The 18,582-nt window shown below is 43.9% G+C and overlaps 1 pseudogene; it reads left to right on the top strand.

Moving 5' to 3' along the window:
* Positions 1–18,582, top strand: part of LOC138602370 (transmembrane protein 132C-like) — a 99,945-nt pseudogene that overhangs the window by 60,171 nt on the left and 21,192 nt on the right.

The following is an 18,582-nucleotide window of genomic DNA, read 5'->3' as shown; positions in this document are numbered from 1 at the left end:
ACCACATGGGACGTCAGTTCTGACCCTGCCTCCTACCTACCTAAACCACACCTCTGTACATAAGAGCTTCATCAATAACCCATTACAATATAATCTTTAATTCAGGAGCTATTTTCCTTTGTGTGTCTGAGAGAGACGATGAGTGTTTGAAGAGTTTGTGTGTGACCTCTGAGAGACCCTTAAAGCGACGCCTCACTTCACGTCTTTCTTCTGACATGTTTGTGTTTCAAAAAGAAAAAGAGTGTAAAAGAGACCATGTGTGTTTTCTGATGTTGTGAGCTGGTGACAGCTCCACTGTCATCTGGTTTTAATGTTTTTGTGTTCCAGGGTGAAGCTGAAGGACGGCGTGGCGCTCCTGGGAGCCAGAGCCAGTAACCCTGTTGTGTGGACGGTGAGCCAGGATGTGAGAAGTGAAGGTCACAGGGTCGTCACCCTCCACTGTCGGAGGAAGGAGAACACTTTCAGTCAAAGGTGCGTCTGACTCCCTCCTTCTATAATCAGTGTGTGAATGAAATATGAAGTAAACAACCTGCTGAACAACAGAAAGTAGCAGCGTACTTGTTCATTTCTTTGACAGCTGTCAGTAGAGAGCGATTGCAGAGAGTGAGAATGAACGAGGACCTGACTCAGCATCTGAATAATCCTCCTCCTTGGCTCTGACATTCTTCAGGGAACACAGTGATGGCTCTGGCTTGCACTTAAAGGATGAGTTTGTAAAAGTTCTTTATTTTTCACATTGTCAACAATAGATAGATCCTTCTAACCAGTGTTTCCCTTTGACAAATCCTGATACAGCACTCTGTACTGGACGGCCATTGTTGTCCCACATACACTAATAAACACTCCATTCAGTCACTGTTTCACTGGCTGACATGTTCATTCACTACAATGAGGATGGACATTAGTTTACGTTGTCAATCCCACACATACACTATACTCAGCAGGACACCAAATGCACATTGGAAAATAGTCCTAAAAATGCAACATCTGCTGGAGGAAGTTTGCTACAGAGTGTTAAAGGAAATGATTTGACCGTCCTTTAAAAATGACAGACAATATTTTTGGCACAAATCATATTTACAAATATCTATCAATGAACATAGTTTGCTGTTGTTTTGTGTCTGATTGTGGAGAGGAGCTGTCTGCACCTCCTCTCTCTGCTGCGCTCTCAGGAATCAGTTGAGCGCTCACCGACGGATCTCATCTCTACGCACAGATCGATGATGAGCAGGGAGCGGAGGGGGCAGCTCTTTGAACAGTTTGTTGTAAAGTCCAGACTCGACAGGTGTTTACTAGTTTAACTGTCTGTAACGCAGCTTCATTGTTTTAAACGAGCGCACAACAGCAGCTCGTCTATAAAATAATCCCCGTCATGTGTAACAGCTGCAGAACGTCTGCCAGCGTCTGTGCCCGTGCGCCGGGGTTGAGCCTCGCACAGCCCCAGACTGATTGGTCTCCTGATAATATTAATAATGACAACATTTTATTGACATTGTTTTTACAGACAAATACATTTTTTGGTCACACAAAAGGTAGAATTGTCGTCATGATCAGTGTAAACTCGGAGCGTGACAGCCCCTATAACACTGCGCTGCAGTTACCACCAGCTCTCTGCAGGCGCTAATATTTTCACGCTAACTGCGCGGTGCTGTTAGCGCTGGTGTTTGTGAATTAGGTGCTTTAATTATTAATTAATTAATTAATTAATTTGAATTAGTGCTGCGGCCAAATTTGCCCCGAATGTTGCATAATGACTCATTTAAATACAGAGCATGAAACAACATGTGCAACTTTCTTATGTATGTTTGTGTGCTAACAGATGTTTGCTCCTGAAAGGATGAAATGAAGCTGTTTCCATTCATGATATTTTACTATATCTGTTATAGTCCGTGTGTGTGTGTGTGTGTGTGTGTGTGTGTGTGTGTGTGTGTGTGTGTGTGTGTGTGTGTGTGTGTGTGTGTGTGTGTGTGTGTGTGTGTGTGTGTGTGTGTGTGTGTGTGTGTGTGTGTGCCTGTCATTATACAGTATTGGACATTCAGCTCAACAGCTAAACAGTTTAAAGCAAAGACAAAGTATCTGCACACAGGAAGTGACACGCTGGCTGGGCTGTTATTTCCTGCTGGGTGTCAAGGTGACGACAGTGATGAATGACAAGTCGTCCATTATTTACATGCGTCTCTTTCACAGCCTGCTGAGGAGGAGGCACATTGATTTATACAGCGACTACCAAAATCAAGGTCACACATGTTGGTTGGGTATCACGTCCTGTAATTCTGCGCTCCACAAAAGATGACCTTGAAGTATTGAGATGATGATGAAACACCTGCAGTGACCCTGTGCTTTTAGGTTTCTGTAGCTCACATACCAAACGGAAGAACTGCAGCACTTCAGAGAATAAAAAGCTTCATTAGAAGTCAAAATCTAGCCATCACCAAATTACTTTAATTTAGAGAAGGTCTTTGATGATATTAAACAGGAACATAGAAAGCAGCAGTCAAGGTCTTTTTAAGTTGTTGAATTCGTCAAAAGTGCATAAAAAATACACGACAATGTTTTCTTTGCAGTTTCATCAGCAGCAGTTTTGTCCTCATGAAGCCTTGTGTGAACTCTTCTCACAACACCTGATTGGACAAATTCACAGCTTGATGGACTTTATCTTTGTTCCAGTTCAGAAATATAAAGCAGAGTGAGACCTCCGACTCTTAAATTGTCCCCTGAAATCAGTTTTTGAATCACTTTGAGAAAAGAAATTCGGCCTTGCAGCTGCAGAAGCTGCTTCATTTATGAGAGCTGAGGTGCAAAGTCATCATCTCTTGGAGCTCTCTGATTGGTCAAGCATCCAGCTGGCTCAGCCAGACTGCGGGCATGAAGACTTAGATAGATGTAACCTTGGATGGAAATGTGCACAGACAAAGTGAGCACTTAGAGGAGCTCAGAAACACTCATGTGTACCAGGTGTGTCTATGTTGTGTGAGACGCTTCAGAAATATACTTTAGAGAGAGCATGGGAAGTGATAATATAGTTCATTTGACTGCAGTCTCGAAGTAGAAGTACACGCTGCCACAGTCTGTGGTGTCCTCTTTTAATCTCCATGAATATCTGTCCTTGGTTCATTCTAAAGAGGAAAATAACACAGAAACTGCAGCAGGCAGACGTCTGAAGTCCATAAACACCTTGATACGACCAACACGAGCAAACTTATCATAACTAATTTTATTTGAGATAAAGTAGCCGATTGGTCTTGGTAGCGTTTAAAGCTAATATCCACCTTTCAGTTTAAAATAGTGTGTGTTTGTGTATGTGTGTACTTATTGTGTAGACATAGTTTCTCCCTTTCCTAAGGCTGTACTCACAGCAGCAGCTTCTTTATGCAAAGCTCAGAAAGCACACTCAATATTTGGACACATGCTGAACAGTATGTACGGCAGCCTGCATGGGTCACATCTTTAGCTGTTTGAGTTTCAATAGCAGGCTGTGAGTTTGTCTGCTAGCTTAACTTTTACTGTCTTTGTCGATAAACTGAAGCCAGAATGTAAAATTACTCTCATCATAAGTTTTCAACATGTTTTGGACTCTTTGAGCATCAGGCTTAGGTGGCTCAAAAAAGCACTTTAGAAACCGATGCAGCTCTTTTTTCTTCTGTAAGATGCTGATCTGTGTGACAGAAGGCTGAGGTCAGCATGTTAGCTCTGAGGGCATCTGTCTGCAGACAGTAAACACTGTATGAGGTAACAATATCCAACAGTGAGTCACACCTGATCCTTACTGGACTGAAAATTTCTTATCGACTTTAGTGACACTTTTTTTGCCTCACATACATAAAATACACTTTTTAATGCAGATTTATAAAATCAAGTTTATTGAAATGAAGGAGCACGTTTTGGGCAATAAGCTTTCATGAAATACATCTTTTATGAACAATAAACTCAACTCAGAACCTCAAACCATCGAGTTTCATTCAGCCTCTTAACACAAGAGAGCAGCTACAAATAGAAAACTAGGTTCTTAGAGAGTGTAAATATTAGCTGAGTCTCGTCTGTGTGTGTACACACAGCCACGAGGTGTCTGACAGAAACACGCACACACACAAACAAACAGGTAAACAAATGAAACCCTCCAGCATCTCTCTCCCCTTCAACGTCTACAGGATCATGAAACATGTCACCACGTTCAGTGTGTCTGCTGCTGCTGAGAGGACTCCTGCTGTGAGAGAGTGGGAGACAGGCTCACTCGAAAAGACTGACAAGACAGCCTCACAACACCTACACAATGATGCAAGCCTGGAAACACAAGTTCTGTAAACAACACTGTAGTGTTACGTCTGAGTGACAACACAACAAGACACCAGGATGAATGCAGCTATATTTAAGCCAGCAGTGTTTGCTTTATAGTGTGTGTTTCATCATGTTTGCACTTATTGCAGCTGCAGTGAAATGTATTTTAGGGATTCAAACAAAGAGAAAGAAAGTTTCATGAAGAGTCTGAGAGCTGATCCTTTGATGAGGAACGTGTGCTCACTGCTCCGGTGTGAAAATAGGTTAAAGATTAAACAGTTTTCCAACAGTCGGTGAAATCATGTTTTAAGCATCAGTGAAATGGAGGCTTGTCATTGTGAGTTTGCCCCAGCCATCTGCTGAGGGAGCTGACATGAGCCTCTGAGGCTCTTTCTGAGACACAGAGGAAGCAAGCATCAATGAGGGGAATGGAAACCCCGAGCTTGTGTTAGACTGAAATGATGAGCAAACTCTGCAGTGTGTCAGGGAGAGAAGAGAGACACACTTCACATGTAAATAGTCCATAAAGATTCTGATGAGATAAGATTCCCTCTGCTGAACACTGTTGTATCGTCATGCAAGATTTCCCTCCAGCACACCATATGTCCTGCTGAGATGTAGAGGTAGCTTGTTAGTTCAGCAACAATTCAACATTGTGGATGGATGGATTGCCATGGAATGTTTTGCAGTCCTTCATGTTTCTCAGTGAATTAATCCTCAAATACTGAAGGTTGTCAGTTTTGGTTTCAGAGTGAAATATCTCCAGAACTGTTGAAGGGACTGCCAAGAAATTTTGGACGTAAATTCATGGCATCAAGTGGTTAAATCAACTCACTCAGTTTACCTGGGCATATAGCTGCTTCTTATCAGTAATCAAGCCAATATATATCCTCTCCTGATCTCACACTTGCCAGATTGTTCTTTAACACTCTTGTAAGACTTTCCAGCACTCTTCCTTGGACAGATTACCCGTTGCCGACCCTGCTTGCCTCTGACCACCAAACCTCGCTGCTATCCCGGAAAACGCCTCGGCCTTCTGTCCCCGACCACAAGTTTTGCCTCTGCGTCCTTGGCTTCTGTCTGCCTCTTCCCTGAGCTGTTTGGCTTTTTCCAGTGTCAGCTCTACCGTGTGAGTTCACCTCACATTTGCTACGGAGTGTATATCCCTTCCTGCTGGCTTACCAACCCTTCGCCTTGTTCTGACCTGCCTTCTGCTTCGCCCTAATTGGATTGTCTGTTCTTACAGACCACTTACCTGGTTCTGAACCTGTTGCTCCCTCAACCATGTCCCCTGCTGGCAGGGTTCGGGCCAAAGCCTCCCGACTGTTACAGAGACTCTAACACCATTTAGACAAGTTTTTGAACTGAACTTTGTAAATACAGTAAAAGACATTACAAATGTTTCCTGAGGTTACGTATGCTCGATTTGGGTCTTTACACCGCCTGTTGCAGAACTCCTGTTGTACACTTTGTACCTTAGCCTGTTTAAGGTTAATGTTAATCTTGTTCTAATGAGAAACTGTTAGCATGCTAACAGGCTAAACTAGCACGATGACACTTAATACTGCCTTAAACATATTAACACTGTAAATATAGGCATGTTTGTGAGCATGTTGACACTAGCATTTAGCTCACAACATCACTGTGCCAAAGTACAGCCACAGACAACCGACATGGCTGTGAAATATTGAAGTGAATTGGAAATACGTCTCCACACCATGAAACTGAATTATTAGCTGCTGTAGCTAACAAGTCCCCATTAGCTGGTGTAGGCTGCTAATGTAGCGTTGTAGCGTGTAGCAGCCCCTGTAGAGCCGACACCTGTGTGACTGTGTGACTGTCCAAAGGACGCATAGCAGTAAACAAAGGACGCTCAAAGTCCACCAAGAACTAGTTCACGTTTGTAACAGCTGCTCTGTTACACCTGCTACATTTCAGGTGCGACGAGTGAAAGTGTAAACTCGTACTTATCAGATTGTTGACGCACTAAAGCCCTGCGCAAGCTAAATAACAGAAGCGTGAGTGCGCCGATGGTGGTCAGCGAGGGTCAATTATTCACGGACTCACGCCAGCATCGTGCAGAGTCGTTGCAAAACAAAACTTAGTCAACAACTTAAAGTATGTTTTGTAGTAATGGGAGCACCCGTCCCTGGCGCCCGACGTCATTTATTTTAGTCGCCAAATTAGATTTTTACCCGCATTTGGCGAGTGGCGGGTGCTAATTTTGGACCCTGCACCTACCGAAACAATTGTTGTAGACCAAGTAAACCCCTTCATGGAAATGGTAATCCGTAATGCCAGTGGCTTCTTTCAGCAGGATAATACACTGCCACTCTGCAGAAATGGTTCGGAAATTGTTTGAGGAACACGACAACGACTTCAAGGTGTTGACTTGGCCTCCAAAGTTCCCAGATCTTAATCCAATCAAGCATCTGTGGGATGTGCTGGACAAATTAGTGCGATCCATGGAGACCCCACTATTAAAGGACTTAAAGGACCTGCTGCTAACGTCTTGGTGCCAGATACCACACCTTCAGAGGTCCAGTGGAGTCCATGCCTCGACGGGTCAGGGCTGTTAAAAGCGGGACTTACAAAGTGTTGGGCACGTGGTCATAATGTTATGGCTGATCGGTGTGTATTACATATTATGTTCAATCAGGTGCAGGTAACCTGAGGTCCCAGCAGTGTGAAAACCCCAGTCTGTGCCTTATTCATGATCTCATCCTGCATGTTAAAGTGGCCGTGAAACAGCGTGTACATTTTAACCCCATGTGATTGATTGTTCTCATGATACGGTAATAACAGCCTGAGGCCTCGTATGAGGAGCAATCTCCTCCTGCTCTCATCACTTCTCCACCCATCTCCATGACAGCTTCTGTCTCTCTCTCCACCCGTCTCCATGACAGCTTCTGTCTCTCTCTCCACCCGTCACATGAAATGTGCGACATGTGGCTTCCCTTATGGAAATCCTGTCATTAGAAAATAATTTTTCATTCACATATGATTAGTTATTATGAGCATGAGTGTCGCCCTGCAGCAGATATGAACACATTCTCATATTACATTCGAACATATGGAATATAATCATCATGTTAAATCCAGGCAGACATGCATACATGAGGCTGAATACAGAATGGTTTGTTCATTCAGTGCTGACATGTGACTACACCCCATGAACTGTGAGTCCATGCACATGTACATTGTTTGGGTTGGTGAATATGTGTCTGTTAGGCAGCTTTACTTCGTGCTGTGGAGTCGTTAGGAGCCGGATTCATTGACAGAACAATGGTGAGTGAAGACTGAATGAGAAAGGAGTTCGATATTCAGTCCTCTTCAGTACGGAGGGAGAGGTCAGAGGGTCTCGTGCTGTTCTCTCTGATTGCACCAAGCTTAACTCAAACGGCGAATGAACACATACAATCAATGGGCAGACCACGCACGACTAGCGGGACTGCATTTACAACCAGAGTTAAATCAAAGGTCCCTTCAGTTCAATCTGATTCCAATGGAGGAACTCTCCATGCATCAGCGCGATGCAGGGATGTTAATCACCTGCCTGCTGAGTGTGTGTGTGTGTGTGTGTGCACATATGCACCTTTTTATGTGTGTTTGATTAAGTGGGAAATGAAAGAACAGACTCGCATTAGTTTGAGGCCTGCAGAACCTGGCAGTTTGATTTGTTCTGTGTTGTAATCTCTTTAATTAAAACTGGTTTAAAACGGGCACTCTAGCACAAAACAGAGAGATTAATACTGTGTGTGTGTGTGTGTGTGTGTGTGTGTGAGAAAATATTTTAAAGAAAGCAGAGTAATTGAGGGATACGTCTCGTTTGTGTGTTTGTGAAAAATTTGGTCTAAAAAATATTTGCGTTAAATCCTTTGAAGTAATCATCCAGACATCTTCTCCTTTGTTTACAGCTCCGGGTCACTAATGCATTTGTGAGATGCTCTCTTCTCGCTGCCTCTCTTACATTAAAATATATTCCCACAGCCGTCTGTCACAGGCAGTGATCGTTTGATGAATCAGCGATATTGATCGTATGTAATTTAATTTGCATGAGTGGCATGAGTCCTACGTGTTGCTGGGCGTTCTCATGCTTTGTGCAATCATAAATGCTCCATAGAGGACACAGCCTCCTGAGTCTAACAGAGTAATCCAGCAAAATAAAACAGTCTTATTTATTCCCTCGATCCGGTCGTCATTAATGGAAATGAAAATGGACGTGATGCCACTAATGAGCTGTGATTAATTTAATCTCAGGGGATTGATTTATAGCACATCCTCCTACTCAGAGATGCGCTCTGTGTTCTCCTCCATCTTGCCTTCTTCCTCAACAACTTGAGTAATGAATTAGATATTTACTGTGGATTGTAACACATCCTTGACCTGCATTTTATCAGTGAACTAGTGAATCTGCGTCTGAAGATGATTGATCCCTCTGGGACTGTGAATCCGGCCTGGGCTCTGTGGTGAATCCAGGTAATGCAGCTGAAGACGCTGACACATGAAATCAGCTGTGAACTAACAGGAGGTTCACTTCTTCACGTCACTCTGTTGTGTTCAGGGACTGCATTTCTCAGCAGGCCAAAGTCATTCTTGTTTTTGATTAAGTATTTATTTTTCTTTGTGAAGAGCTTTTCTTTTTTAATGTAATATACAATTCAGGAATTTGTCATATTAATAATTCCAAGTAAAATTAAGCGAACTCTCCTCTCCTCCTACCAAAGCTCTGTATTTCCTTAATCAGACTTCTATCAGCTACCAAAGCCAGCGCTGGTGGCGAGTTGCCCACAGACTGGTTGGAGATTGGCCATGGAGCCTGCTGGTGTTGATAAGGCAGCCTACTGGCCTTAGGACCCTGAGCTCAGACCCTCTGATCCACTTCATCTTCTAATACATCATCCTCTGAATCCTCGGCCACTGTGAACACTTCAGAGCTCTCTGTGAGGTGAACTTTATACTTCAGGTGCTGCAGGTGCTAAGTGATTTCAAAATAAGAGCGTGTGTGCTTCTCTCCCTCTCATCACATCCAGCGGGTGAGGAGGAGGAGGAAGAGTGTTCTGTTTACTTGACAGATTAATGAGGCGAGGGAGCAGAAGTAAGAGAAGTAAGGGTTCAGGCCAGCGAGGGGTCATGGTGGGGTCACATTCTTATTAACCCTGTCAACATACACCAATCTAATAAACTGAACCAGGGAGCAGTGTGTGTGTTTGTTTAGGTGTGTGTCAGGGCGTGCACATGCATGCAGGTTTATTTCCTGATTGTGTGTGTGTGTGTGTGTGTGTGTGTGAGAGAGGGAGATTTGTTGCCTGAAATCATGAGTAAGAAAACTGGATTACTTCAAGGTGACATGATGTTGTCGCGCCTGCATATAAAAGCGTGCGTTGCATAGATGCGTATCAAAGCCCAAAATATAACCAAGACTCTGCAGTATTTTAAAGGTACAGCCGTCCAAACCAAAGTCTGCTCACTACTTAGTGACACTTAGAGAAACTTGTGAGGCTTATTTCAACATTTTAATGAAACAAAAAGAAGCAAAAAACTGCAAAATCTTCCACTGAGGGGAATTAGTGCTGCTGTCATATCGGTTTACTCTGCCAGAAACTGAAGAAAGAATAAGATAGTGTGACATCTAAAAGTGTCACACTGACCCACAACACAATGACAGCGACACCGCCTCGGCCACTTTTACACCTGGTTAGATCTCTGGTGGCAAAAAGACGGCGGACAGAAAGAAAAGGAAAAGCTCAAAGTGTATCAGGCACAGAGAAGCACAGCAGTGGCACCACAGACACTTTAATGTGAACACAGTGAATCACACTTTCCTTTCAGACATTTCTAAATACTTGGCTGGATTCTCAGAAACAAAGAGCTCTTGTCAGACATAAATACAACGTGGTGTCACAAACTCGCTTACTGCTCTTTCATTTATCTATTCAGCACTTTTCACAGTTTTATCTCCTTGTACATCATTTTTTTAACGTGCAGTCAGAGGATCCTGTTTGTAACATTTCACAGTAATGCAACAAAGAACAAATGTGTCATTGATGGTTTTAACCTTGAATTTATTCAGGGTAGATTTTCTGAGCAATAATTCTGTGCAATAACTTTGCAGCAACCAGGAAAGATAAATATAATTTGACAGAAGCTTGAATCTCTCCTCAGATATCGGTGAGACAGAGTTACACTGAAGGTAACATGTGACATGTTTTCTAGAAGGCCTGTCCTGGGATCAGAGCTGTGGTAGAGCTGAGACAATCACACATGGACTGCGTCCCCTGGTGAGAGATCTCTCTGTAAATCTGAACAGATCCACAAACATGCAGTTTAAAGGAATCATTGTCAAAACTGCTGCCAAGATTTCACTTCAGCTTTAACAGGATCACACTTTGCTGCCCGCGGCCCGAGGATCTGCATCTCACTGGCTCTCACACTCAGTCATGGTTGTTGCCACACGTCAGCCTGTGTGTTTGTATATTTGGCTCCTTCATCAGTCTCAATCAGTGTTTCTCCATCACAGCCCCTGAGGAACATGTTGAATAATTCTGCAGTGCTAATGTAGAATTAATGCAGAATGGCAAGACCCTCAATAAAAGCAAACACTTTAGTGTCTGATTTAGAGAGATTCAGAAAGCTGTTTCAGAGTTCGACCTTATATGGACTTCCTGGGCGGCGTTCTGTGTGGCCTTCTCTGTGAGACTTTACAAAAGAACAGATTCATTGACGTCCCTTTGAGAGCAGAAGAGGAAGACAAGTGAAATGAGGAGGGACGGGGCGATTACATGGAAAATGTCCTCTGTTCCCACAACGATGTGGCACATTTGGAGATAGATGGACCCAAACCAAGAAAAAAGATGGAGACATGAATGATGGGGGAGGAGCAGTGAGCCCAGAGGAAAAAGAAATATGAAGAGATAGAAACATAAAAGAAAACCCAGCATGTTGGATCAAATAGAAACCTCTCAGGCCGCACAACACAAAGCCTGAATCATGAAGTTCAACAGCAGCAGGCAGCAACAGAGAGGCGAATGATGAAACGGACAACCTCATCTAATCCCTCGTTATCATTGTGAACATGTGTGAGTAACAAGGAAAGGAAGAAGAGTGATTTCTGGTGGAGAGTTTACACTCCAAGGGGAGATTAGTCACACTGAGTTGATCTTATTGTCCAGGATAAGAGGACGAGCAGCAGAGCCCTCTGGAGAATTTTACTCTCCGACAGCTCACACAAATCAATACAGGGATGAAGACGGCCTTCATACAATCACTGATCGTGTTGCTTTGTGAGCTTAAACACAGCTCACAACTAAAAGCCGCTCATTAACAGCAGTTTAACAAGCAGGAGTTAAAAGGTGGTGGTGGCGGCATGGGGTGGCTGTAGGGCAGATGTTTGGTCGTCTCTCAACACCTTCATCTTTAAGGAATTTACTCATCTGAGAAATGATTCTGTATATCCAGAGAGACTGGAGGAACACGCCTCAGATCACATCTGACTGTGACTTCTGTCGCCTCGACAAACGATGTAATCCCGTACTTGAAGCTGACTCAGAAGTAAAAACACTTCAAAGGGTTTCTACAGGTTTCAGAGGTTAGAAGGTAAAAATGATGAGATCAATAAAGTCATCAGGGTTCATCCTGAGGGGAGCATGAACGTCTCCGTCTCATTTGGCACAAATCAGTCGAGTCGAATTAAAGATGTTTCACAGAATACGTGATAACAGACCTGATCAGGGCGTCGACACACTTAGGATTCAACCTCTGGGCACCATGATTGTGTTTCCGTTTCATCCAAATTATTAATCATTTATTGCCATCGATCATATCGCTCTTGAGGTATTTCAGTCAGGACTAAACAGACTCATCGACTGCAGACAAAATGACGATACTATCAGAGCCACGCTGCAAGCACGGCTAATGCTAATGTATCGAAAGCAAAACAAAGACGTGTGTTTGTAGTGAAACTCCTGCAGACACATTCATTATAACACTTTACATGCATTCAGTATAAACTCATGATATTAATGATGAATAACATGTGGCTGATTTATGTGTCCACATTATAAAGGAGACAGGATTGTAAGTGAAATGCATCAGTGTTGACTGGCTCAGGATTTTGCACTCGACTGAGCTTTTTATGAGACACATGAAACATGAAACATTCCCTGATTTATGTTTCTGAGACCTTTTTATACAACGACATGCAAAACTAATTTAATACATAACATTTAAACTGATGTTGATCAAATGGGTGAAACAACATCTTCTTCCTGCTCCTGATCTCACTCAGATTCAGCTCCAAAGATGAGCTCCTGCAGAGTCTTTTTCTGCACGTTAACATGTTGACTGTTTGTTTTTGCTGTTGGTGTTTTGTGAGCTGCTTTTAAGGCTCTGATTGGCTTTTGTTGTGATGATGCTGCAGAGTGGTGACACTGCCTTTTGATTGGCTGATGCAGGGAGCCACATCTGTTTCATGCAGGAAGCCTGAATCCTCTCATTTCACTGTCTAAGAGGAATTTAAGATAAATATGGCTCTGAGAAAGAAAACAACGAGGGAGGGGTTATTTCAGGAAATACTGTAGAAGATACCGACCAAAAAAAGGCTATTTGGGGGCAGAGACCCCCCATTGAACCCCGTCTGCACTGCGCAGGCCTCCTGTTACCACACAGTAATGTGTACTGACAGGGACAGGGCTGTCGTGGTGGCTTTGATAGATCCTGGGGGAAATCTCCCGCAGACATAAACTGGTTGTTTTACGTTTCATCTGCTTCTTGACACGGTTTCATTTTATGATCTCTTTCATTATCTGTCTGTCACACGTCAAAGTTTATCGCTCCATAAACACATCCATTCCACACAGATGAAGCAGGCGGCACTGGAAGGAAAACCAGCCGCCCCCCAGACAGCACAAGGTTAGGACTGTAGTGCAAAGTGTTTTATGAGCGCTGTGCGTTTATCACTAACAACTGTGACGTGGCTCACTGAGACGTCTTCAGGGAAGAATTTAGCCGTTTAAGTTGTTTCATGATTAATAAATTACAATAACTCACACATACTTTGAGCTATTTTTACACCTTTTGTTTAATTCTGTTACCGTTTTACAACCTCTGTGTCTTCCTCTGTCGCTGTTTCCTGCTCATCAACCCTCAGAGCCCCACAGGGCCTCCAGTGGCCCCGCTGGCCTGTAACAACCGTCTCCAAACTATCTCAGCTGATTCCAGGTCTGCTGCTCAGCGTGACGAGGAACAGAGTCGGGGCGAGTTCTCCTTGTTTCAACAGGATCTCATCAGCGCCATCAGGGAGAGGAGATGGATACACACACACACACACACACACACACACACACACACACACACACACACAGTTTCTCCTGCATCAGGTCCTTATTTGTAAATCCTAATATTCCAATGCTCCCTCACTACAGCAGGCTAAATGGCCTCATCACACACACTGTGGTTAGTTTCTGCTGACCTACAGTAGTGAGAGGTCATCCTCACCATTAGTGTGCACTGACCTCTATAACTACACTGTAGGAAGCAGCACTTTGAGCTCCTGTTGACACCAGGTTTCATTCATTACAGATGTTATCCAGTTTCCCTCCTGTTCCTCAAACCGATTAGCATCAAACATGTTTCTGTTTGGAGAGACGTGAGCCGCACAGCTGGACAGGAAGTGGACTACAAATTATTCAAACAGAAGCAAATAACCCACAACAGCACATACAGAGCTCAGAGAGCAAGAAGGAGCTTTAATGCTATCTGAGCCTTACAGTCTTTAGTTGTACAAAACAGACCTCAGGCTGTTTATAGACGAAACAAATACGATCATAAATCAGCTTTATAGATTTGATGTTGATGTTTTATCTACAGAAACAATAGAAACAACATTTCTCTCCTGCAGCAGTGACTTCTGTCGTCACCCTGAGGTTTCCGGGGAGACCAGAGTCTCCAACACGTCACTGCGACCCTCAGGCGGTCGTCAATAATCGTTCCTTCTAGTGACTCCTTTAAAACTCTTTCACCTCACACTCACATGTCTGTTAGTTTCTCTTCATGTTGCTCTTTATGAAAGAAGTTTGGAATAAAACTTTTTAACAGCGACTGTAAACGTTTGTTTGTCCTCTTCAGGAAACACTGCGGGGTCAGTCAACATGGCGGCTATATTGGACCAAACGTTCCTCCAGATAACCTGAAACTCCCTGATACTAAATAAACTGACTGACAGCATGCAGGACTGCTGGTTCCTTCTCCATGTTTGGACCCTGTAATAACGACTGAGTAAGAGTTGATTGAACACTTTTGTCTCATATTTGGCAAATAAGTTTCCACAGGAGAGGTCAGAGGTCAGAGCAGGAGACGTTTCTGTGAAGCCAGATGGCCAGCAGGAGTTTCTGTCACAGCTTCCTTGTTGAATCACTGCTGGTTCATTTTCAGCTTGTTTTAACACCGACTGACAAAACAAGTTGGACTTCTCGTCCAAGGAGTAAATCCCATCGTCTTCTTGCTCCATAACAAAGACAAATATCTCCACTCTCACCTGCATGGAGCTGTTTGAGGTGTTAATCTGAGTGCTCGCAAACACAAACTGTCTCCCTCCCTCTCCCTCTATTGTTGGACTCGCTGTCACTTCACTGTGTAGAAACAGATTCAGGTCTTTGATGCATCATTGTTGTCGGTGCTATCCAAATCACTGCTGTGCATGAAAGGAAACCCCTCGGGTCTCCAAAAGAGACGGCAGACTTTTCTTCCTGTACCTCTCTCAGAGCCAGATATCCACCGAGGTGTTACGAGTGAAAGAAGAAAACATGGCCGCGTGTTTGACAGAGCTTTTGTGCTCCTTAGCGACACTTTTATTTCCCTGTTTTCCAACAAAAGGAATTTCATTTTTTTGCTGTTGTGCCGCTTCTTTCCGCTCAGAGCTGCTTTGTTACGACAATGTCTGTGTTTGAAATGTATCTTATAGGATTGAAAGAGTGCGTGTGTTTTCCTCTGAGTGGATTCTTTCACCTTGTTCTGTTTGTGCTTTCACACACAACAATACGACTGACAAATGGAGATACCTCAGAAGCCTCCTCAAAATGACATGAGCGATGTTCCACCTCAAACTATGATACAGGAGCTTTGTCACTTTTAACTTTAGAGGCTTCTAAGATCCCAGAGGACATTTTGCTTTCAGCCTTTTAACCCTGTTTCCGCTCTGTGTTTTGTCTCTGTCTCTGCGTCCGTCTCTTCCTCTCACCTCTCAACAAGTCAGGGCAGGAGCTGTGACAGTCGCCGGTGAGTGTATTAAAGTGTATGTAAACGGGGCTGAGAAAAGGGCACACGGTGCAGTGATGAATCTAATGAGACATGCAGGAAGTAGGCTGACCTCTCCGACCGTTGGGCTGAAGACATTCATCATCTCAAACACACACTGGGTGATGGGGTGAGAGGGTGAGAGAGGGAGAACTGCCCCTTATTGGAGCAACAGAACACGGCCGGTGGGCGGGCAGACATGAAAAAGACAAATAAAGACAGAAGAGAAAAACACAGACTGAATAAAGGAGTGAAGCAGAGTTGTATTGTCGTGTTCAGCACTAAAACTCTGACTGTTTGCAGCTTCATTGTAAAGCACAGCTGAAGTGTCTGCTGCAGATCATTGATGTGGCTGTAATTGTTCACCAGAAGCTTAAAGCACATCATCAGTGCAGTCACTAAACCTGCGCACAGCATGCTGTCAGGAGGGGATGATGCCACACTACGGCTCTGTAGCAACTGTGTGAAACTGATGAATGGAGCTGAAACGAGGGATTTTTACATCCACATCAAGTGATGCAGCATCACACCTCAGTACACCTGTGTGATACCTGTGTAAACAGCTTCTACTGCTCGGCCAGATTCACACCAATATTCACCTGTGATCACTCCGACCCAAAGCTTCTCACTGGGATTTGGAAACATATGAAGTATAATTCAGAACATTACTCACTGAAACAGAAAAGCTTTTTCCTCCTGAGCCAGAATTACTATTCAAGCTGTTTTTTTATCCACTGATTTTCAGCTTCTAAAACTGTTCTCTCTTCTACTTTTCTACCAGAGAGGATCCTTAAATCTGAGCTTTGAAGTGAGGCTCGCCTCTGAAGTGAGAACACATAAAGGGCCAGTTTTAAATACAAGCTTGACCAAAATATGTTGAAGGGAATCCTTGGCTCGTAGCCCCAACACCCCCTCCTCATGCTCACTTTGGGCTCTCTCCAGCCTTCTTTTAATTTTTTGACGACCAAAAAACAAACATCCTGCTGAGGACGCAAATAAAAGAGTAGAAAGAACTTTAAACTGAATTCGAACACAAAGGCTACATCTAGTTCCTCTTTGAGTTAAACTTGTGTATTTGCTGTCACCTAAAGATGTTGCACAACATGTGAGCCACTTCTAATTCCCTGAGTGTGAATTGTACTTTCAGGACAGCGTGTGCGTCTGTGTGCGGTGGCTGGAAAAGGTGTTGCATCCAGTTCTGACTGTGACAAAGAACACCTGAGGGAGAGGCAGCAGCTCGCTCAAACCACAGCGCTGCAGCAAATCAAATAATTTGGAAGATTTTATTTAGCATTCATTGTTTTTCCTGCTTTGTTTGCATCTCCATCAGCTGGGAGGAAATCATTTGCAAGGCCCGGCAGTCTCTGCAAGAGAAGCTCCATATTGCAACAGGAAAAACAAATTGCTTTTTTTGCCAACATGGTGGTTCTGTGTGGATGTGAGAATGAATTTCAATGGTGCCGCGGCCCGCGGTTAGTTTCATATCAGACTGTGAGATGTGGGATGTGGTGATTAAACATCTGCATGTAATACAGCAGAGACATCCTCTGCTAATAAATATTTGTTTTTCTCTTCAGCTGACTGAAACGTACAATTCATTCTCAGCTGCTGTTTTCAGTCCTTTTTTCACAACACCAAACACTCCTGTTTATATATAATAAAGACCAGTTTCTCTTCTATTCTCTCTACGTCTTTAATCCAGTCTGTCTTTGTTCTTTCTGCTCATGTTCACATTATTCCATTTTCTGATTTAGCGTTTCCCCTCCTCTTCTTTTCCCTCTGTTATTTTCCTGTTGCTTTCTCACCCCTTTTGACTACACCGCTTCCTTATCCTCTCTCTTATGCCTTCCCATTGCCTTGTCCTTCCTTTCCTCCCCTTTCCTCTTCTCTGCCTCCTTTTGCATCTAAATCCTCTCCTGACTCACGTCTCCCTCTCTCTCCTTGCAGGATGGAGGCAGCAGGATACCAGCGAGTGCTGCAGGTGGACCTAGAGGTGAACGGGCTGATGATGAATCAGGGGGGACGGGAGGTGACGTGGCAGGTGGAGTATCAGCTCACCTGCACCCTGACCACTGAGGTGCCCACCCTCATCCATCTGGCACCGCAGGACCTGGGTGGCATCGTGCCGTTAGCCATGGTGAGGAGGTGGGGGTTTGAGTGTGTTCAGATTTGTGCGTGTAGAGGTGTTGAAATCAGTCATTGTGGAGGTCTGACATAATGTCCTATCCAGCAGAAGCAATGTGATTATGTTGTTCTACTGACGGTCAAACTTTGGCAGCTGTCCTTAATTTGATTGAGCATGTTTTTCACTTCCTGAAAACGACTGAACGCACAAAGCACAAAAACATCACCATGAGACGTACCAATGTCTTCTGATGGCTAACATTCATAGACTACAGACTCATTGAATGTGAAGTTACTCTCACCAAAAGCTGAGGAACTATGTATGAAAAGGTCTATCATCATTGCATCATATGATGTGGAGACAAACAGCCTCTGAGACACAAGAGTCACTGTCCTCAAACTTCTAACATAACAACAGAACGCTAAAAGAGGAACGATTAAACGTCAGATTTTAACAGAAAGAGCTCAACAAGTAAAAGAAAAGCCTGGACACCAGCAGAGAAGTGAGCCGTCAGCCTAAAGAGGGAGGCCTTACAGGCTTTGTTAGCCCAGGGCTCTCCGGAAGCAGCCAGTGGCTAGGAGGTCTGCGGCTGTGTGGGAGGAGTTTGTGGGCTATAGAGAAGGACTCTCCGTTGGCCTCAAGGAAGTTCTGGCAATCCATGAGACGATTCAGGGAGGGAAAGCAGGGCTTGGCTCAGGCTGTATTCAACAGGATTGGAGAGACTGATGACCCAGACCTGCGATGTTGTTGAGCACTAGAAAGAACACTTTGAGAAACTTTTAATTCCAACCAACACGCACTCCGATGACAAGTTGGAAGATTCAGGCGTTTGAAGATCCTGAGGAAGCCTTGCCTCTATCCTTGGCAGAGGTGGGTTCCAGATACTATTG

Source organism: Semicossyphus pulcher, unplaced genomic scaffold (genome assembly GCF_022749685.1).
Source record: "Semicossyphus pulcher isolate SPU_LCO1_2020_fin unplaced genomic scaffold, fSemPul1.0.p SCAF_22, whole genome shotgun sequence".
NCBI lineage: Eukaryota > Metazoa > Chordata > Actinopteri > Labriformes > Labridae > Semicossyphus > Semicossyphus pulcher.
This window is presented reverse-complemented; position numbering and strand designations above follow the sequence as displayed.